This window comes from Anolis carolinensis, chromosome 2 (genome assembly GCF_035594765.1).
Source record: "Anolis carolinensis isolate JA03-04 chromosome 2, rAnoCar3.1.pri, whole genome shotgun sequence".
In the NCBI taxonomy this organism is placed as follows: Eukaryota; Metazoa; Chordata; class Lepidosauria; order Squamata; family Dactyloidae; genus Anolis; species Anolis carolinensis.
Genome location: NC_085842.1, coordinates 182,137,139 through 182,143,138, shown reverse-complemented (window position 1 = coordinate 182,143,138; position 6,000 = coordinate 182,137,139).

Here is a 6,000-nt window from a genome sequence, read left to right as displayed (position 1 = left end):
TTCCTAATTGGTTCTGTCATAAAAACACAGACAAACTTTATAGAATTGCAAAAAACTTTGTTTTTGCAGGACATCCTGAGGCACATTTTGCTATCGTTTTTCAATAAATATTTCATCAATTCTTAACCAGTTTCTTAATTCTTAACAGTTTGTGGCAGCCACAAAACGAAGTTTCTGGATTATAACAACTCCTTTCAGAGTAAGTGCTGCACAATTAAACAAGAAATAACACGTTAAAACCAGGAATAGATTTTTTTTTTTCCAAATTTTGTTACATAGTGTTATTCTTCCCTGGTTTGAGAGAGACACCATGTGGCAACCAGGTAGAACAGACACATTATTTTCTTCCGAAATCAATTGGTGTTTATTTATAGCCTTCATTCTGTTGCCATGCAATGAAAGAAATGCATGGGAAGGATGCATACCAAAAAAGCCATGAATGACTGAGCAATAATATAGTCAAGTATGGCAGGAAGTGCTATCCAGAAATCATGGGTTAGCCCCTAAGGAAGAGCCAGCATGGTGTGGTTTGAGCATTGAGCTGTAATTCTGGAGACCATGGTTTGAGTTCCTGCTTGACCATGGAAACCTGCTGGGTGATGTTTGGGCTAGTCAGACTCTCTCAGCCTCAAAAGAAGTCAAGAACTCCCCCACTCCCGAGCAAATCTCACTGAAAAAGCCCTGTGATGAGTTTGCCTTATGGTTGCCATAAGTTGGAATTGACTTGAGGACATACAACCATGGCTCAAATGAGTTGAAAGCTCATTGAAAGGATATCATAAGGAAGAGGGAGCAGGCTCGGTGCAATTGGTTCAAATGATAGGAAAGGAGATTCTACCTGAACATTAGGAAGAACTTCCTAACAGTGAGAACTGTTCAACACTGGAACTCTCTGACTCGGAGTGTGGTGGAGGCTCCTTCCTTGGAGGCTTTTAAGCAGAGGCTGCATGGCCATCTATTAGGGGTGCTTTGATTGTGCTTTTCCTGCATGGCAGGAGGTTGGACTTGATGGCCCATGTGGTCTCTTCCAACTCAACTATACTATTATTCTATTTGCTTCCGTGGTGGCACTGCAGTTCCAGGAAAAATTTTGCTGTTGCTGAGCTATGTATCCATAGAATAAATTAAGATCAAGGGTGCATCTATGAAGTGGAGATCAAAGATTTGGGGGTCTCTTTCTGGCAATGGAGACCCACGTTGGATCCGGCAAGGAGGGTTGTACAACACCTGGTAGAGCTCACGAGAAGCAAATGAAAATTTCCCTATTCCCAATAAAAGGCTCACCAAGTTTAGAAGCAGAGGTCACTGAGTTTTATTCTGTCCAGCTGGATAAGGATGATGGCAGCAATAAGTTGCAAAAAGAACCAGCATGCCATTTCATTTTAAAAAATCCACATTTTATACTTTTTATTTTTGAATTTCCTGCTCCCGCCCACCCAGCTGGCTCCTCACTGATTAGACAAGGGAGCCCCTGATGTCAGGAGGCAAGAGGGGCGGTCTGGGAGGATCACGCACTTCATCCAATGGGAGCGCGAGTCCCGTCTGTGATGTCACTCCCTCACTGGCCAATGGAGGAGATGGAGGCATGGCAACAGGGAGGACAAGAAGCAAACATATGTTAATGACAGGATTATGAGTGACTCTATTGCGAGTCCTTTGTCAAGTGATCTGGAGAAAGCCTTCGGGCTCTCAAACTGGATCTGGCTATGGATTCATTGATTGATTTAACAAGTCTCATTAATGAGAGTCTGACGCATACTGGCAAAAACCGTGATGGGATTATGAATAATTCAGAGTAGGTGGCTTTTGTCTGGTCACCAGTAGCTTATTCTTGTTTCCCTCACAGGAAGAATTAACCTTTTATAATGAGTGATTTAGAATGTCCAAAGGTTTTCTCTTTCTCAGATGGTCTGGCCTTTGCCCTCCGAGATCTGAGTAAGAAATCCATTGTTTTCTTCTTCAGGAGGTGGTCATGGTAATCCTTATAGGTAAAGCATAGCCTTAGGGCACCCTGATGGTGTCTAGGCGGGATGTTGTGCTAGTCAAAAGTTCACATCAGGGTCACAGTGCCTCATTTATAAGGGGTAAGATATCATAAGAAATAATAAGAATAAGAATAATCATAAAAATAATAAAAATTGATAGGAGACACATGTGGGACCCACTGTGGGGAGAATCACGAGATCCAGCATCCCATGGGTTGGGGAAACAAACACAATCAGTCCTATGGGGCGTTCAAAAGGCTTCGATCTCCTTTTGCGTTTCTCATAGGGGAAAAAAGTGGGGATCCCTAGGAGTTTTCTATCAGCCCAGGCAGGCAAAAGGCTTACTGGGGTCCTCCCAAAGACTAGGAAGCAGTGCGAGGATTACATGGGGTTCATGCAGAGAAGGGGGAAAGGGGTCTCTGATACCTAAAAGTTTATAAAAAGACATAGAAAAGACATTTCAGATCACGTTGCCTGTGCTAATTCATAAAAAGGCAAACTCATTCATGAAAAAGAACCAATTCATGTGTGGGGAGGTGAATTGGGGCCACTGTGGCAAAAAGCGAGATGATAGTTGAGTTTAGTAAATGCTCCGGAGTAGAATGAAATTGGTTCAGAGTGAATTGGTTAAATTGTGGATATGGGGCCCCGATGGGTTTCTGTATCCGTGATTGACAGGACTATATTTTCTTGCTTCCGAGGCAGTCCTGGACCGCCTGGGTCAAGCCGGCTGGGATCTGTGGCTCGGAAAAGGGGTTCATTATGGATTTTTGGTTATAGAAAGTTGCCTGCAAGAGGGCTACTTTTGCAGGCGAGGAAGTGAAAGCAACATCGGATACAATTTATTTCTCTGAGTTAATATGTAACAGAAGATAAGGGAGCCTCAATGGAGAGAGAGTGCCTGAGGTTTTTCCTACTGTAAGGGAGGATACAATGTATCTGTGTGGCTGAGGTCTATTTGAAAAGGGAAAACCAGGGTCCTTATGAGCCTGTGAAACTCCTGGCAGAGATCAGCTATGTGTCAGAGCAATGTGAGTGTGGGGGCTTGTGTGTTCGGCATCATCTACACTGTAGAATTAATGTAATTTGACATCACTTTAACTGCCATGCTATGGAATCATGGAGTTATAGTTTTACAAGGACTTGAACCTTCTCTGCCAAAGAGTGCTTGTGCCTCAACAAACTACAACTCCTAGAATTCACATCACAATTATAGCAGTGTGAAACTACGTTGAGTCTCCAGTGCAGATGCACTCTATGAAGTATTTCATTCACCCAGACGTTTCAATATAGAAAAATGCTTGTAATCCATGGATGTTAAACTCCCGTTATATACAATGGTGTCATAAAAGGATATCCTTTATATAAATGGCAAAATCAAGGTTTTGCTTTTGGGAATTTCTGTTTTTTGGAGAATTTTCAACGTGTGAGTGATGGAATCCATGGATAAGGAGGGCCTGCTATAAAGGTTACAATAGAAGTAACTTCAGTGAAACACTGAATTCATTCTAGATCATATCATTAAGGGAAGCACCTAAGGTGTTGAATCTGAAATCGATTCAGTATCTTGGATAGTTACATTAAAGTTCTGATTAAACAACCAGGCTTACAGATCTACTGGCACACTGACACAGTAGTCATTAGCTGCCAGTGGATAACTTTTAACCATTTCAGGATGGAAAAATAAGGAATAAGGCTAATTGACGATATCAATATTCTGCATATTATCTAAAATAAGTTTACAATTAATTTTCAGCCCTTGTCTTATGGTACCATATTGCAAGGTTGGTACCAATCAAAGTATCATTGCCAATGTAAGACTCTGGAAGTTCTTGGAATTGAAATCAAGCTCACAACGACAATAGCTGGAAGCAATGGTTTTATTCTGCATTTCCAAATCACTGAGAATAACAGCCTGTAATATAACAGCCCAACTCCCATCTGCCCTCTAGTGGCCAAACACCGTGTCCTAATTCCCTTCCCCCAATTCCCTTCTTTATGGCAGGAAATTGAAGCAACCAGTTCAGGCTGATACGGTGCTCCTGACAGTCATTTTTTTCTGGCAAGACTAACATGATTATAGTAGTTGCCAGGCAAGCAGAAATTCAGCAGATACTGCTCCTTTCAGTATCGAGGACCTACAATCTATCTATCTATACAAATAATAAAAGTGAAAATCTGTATGTGTGTATGTGGTACGGGTGGCCATTCACACAGATGGCGTCCGGCCTCCAAAAACAGGCTATAGTTCCCGGTGCTGAGGAGCCACCAAGTCACTCCCTCCCAGGACATTGCAAGTTACAGCAAGCACATCCCAGTGTTACTTTCTCTAACCATTTGCATGACCCCGCCCACTGCCTCTCCCTTAATCCTTTCCTACCCTTTCCTATGGCACACAGCAAATTTATCAGCAACTGAACATACTAGAGAGTTTTGGGGATAATTCACCGTGATTTAGAGGAGTTGTAGGGACTGGGATGTATAGTTCACCTGCAATCTAACAGCACTCTGAACCCCACACTTGCTACACAGACTCAGCATGGTCAACTGTGAATCATGCCAGATGTTTCAGGAAGATTGCCCTGGGGATCCGGGAGCTGTAGTTCACCCTTATCCAGAGAACATTGAACCCAGCCAATGACGCATCTGGACCAAACTTGCCACACAGACCCAACAAGGCCAACTTTGTATACTGATGAGATTTGGGGGTGATTGAGTTTGGCATCCAGGAGTTACAGCTCACCCGTATTCAGAAAATACTGAACCCAGCCAACGTCCGTTCTGGACAAAACTTGGCACACAGACCCAACATGGCCAACTGTGAATTCTGGCATGATTTAGGGGTGATTGCCCTGGGAATCTGGGAATTGTAGTTCATCCTTATCCAGAGAACACTGAACCCAGCAGATGATGGATTTGGGCCGAATTTGGCACACAGACCCAACATGACCAACTGTGAACACTGGGGGAGTTTTGGGAGGATTGACCCAAGATTTTGGGGAATCGTAATTCACCCACATCCTTATGCATTCTCTAATGGGACCATTCATAAAAAACAAAAGCAAAGACTGAGTTTTTCCTAAGGTATAGTGTAACATATGACCAAACTGATATGACCTAACATCCAAAAAAACAAAAGAGACCCTTTACAAATAACCCAGGCATTGCCGGGTACCCAAGCTAGTTATGAAAGTATTTGCCTGATATATATCTGCTTCTCTATCAGGCACTAATGTAAGTATTTCCCTCTCTTAATATTGGAGAAATAAAGTAAAATAGTTCTTATCTTTGATAAGCTGGTTTCAAACTCATTCCTCTCCCATCCTAGTTTGTGGTATTAGCGTCCTGATTTGCATGTTTCAGTTTGTGGTCACTGACTCAATCAAAATCAGTGTCAATTGCATCAATCTTTTCTTGGCAATCTATTCTTAACGTCAGGCCAAGTGAACCACAGATTCATTGCAGGAACAATTGGTGCAAACATTCCCTGGGGAATTCTGCACACTTTAAAACAAGAGTGTGAAGCTTTGCGGGAGACAAGTCAGAGTGGAATATTTCCATTTTCTCTGGTGTGATGTAGCGAAGTACTGACCCTTGGTCCAGGGAAACATCTGGTCACGTCTTAAGTGTGTCTTTGCCTTCAAGTTGCCTGTTGACTTATGGTAACCCCATTAATTTAATAAGGTTTCCTTAGATAAGGAATCCTCCGAGGGGTTTTTTGCCAGTTCCTTCCTCTAAAATATAGACTACGGCAACTGGCATTCATTAGTGATCTCCCATTGAAGTACTAACCACAACTGACTCTGCTTAGTTTCTAAGACCAGGCAAAATCGTATTCCTCTAGGTCATTTATGCTCAATTCCCTGATATAAAACCCAAATGGGAAATCTTGTCACCATTTCTCAGCCAAACCTCTCCCCACTGTGGTTATAAAAGAAAAGAAAAGGAAAAATGTCACTGCCCTTGGAGAAAAGGGTAAGAAAAAAATCATTTAAAGGAAAGGGATAATTAACAC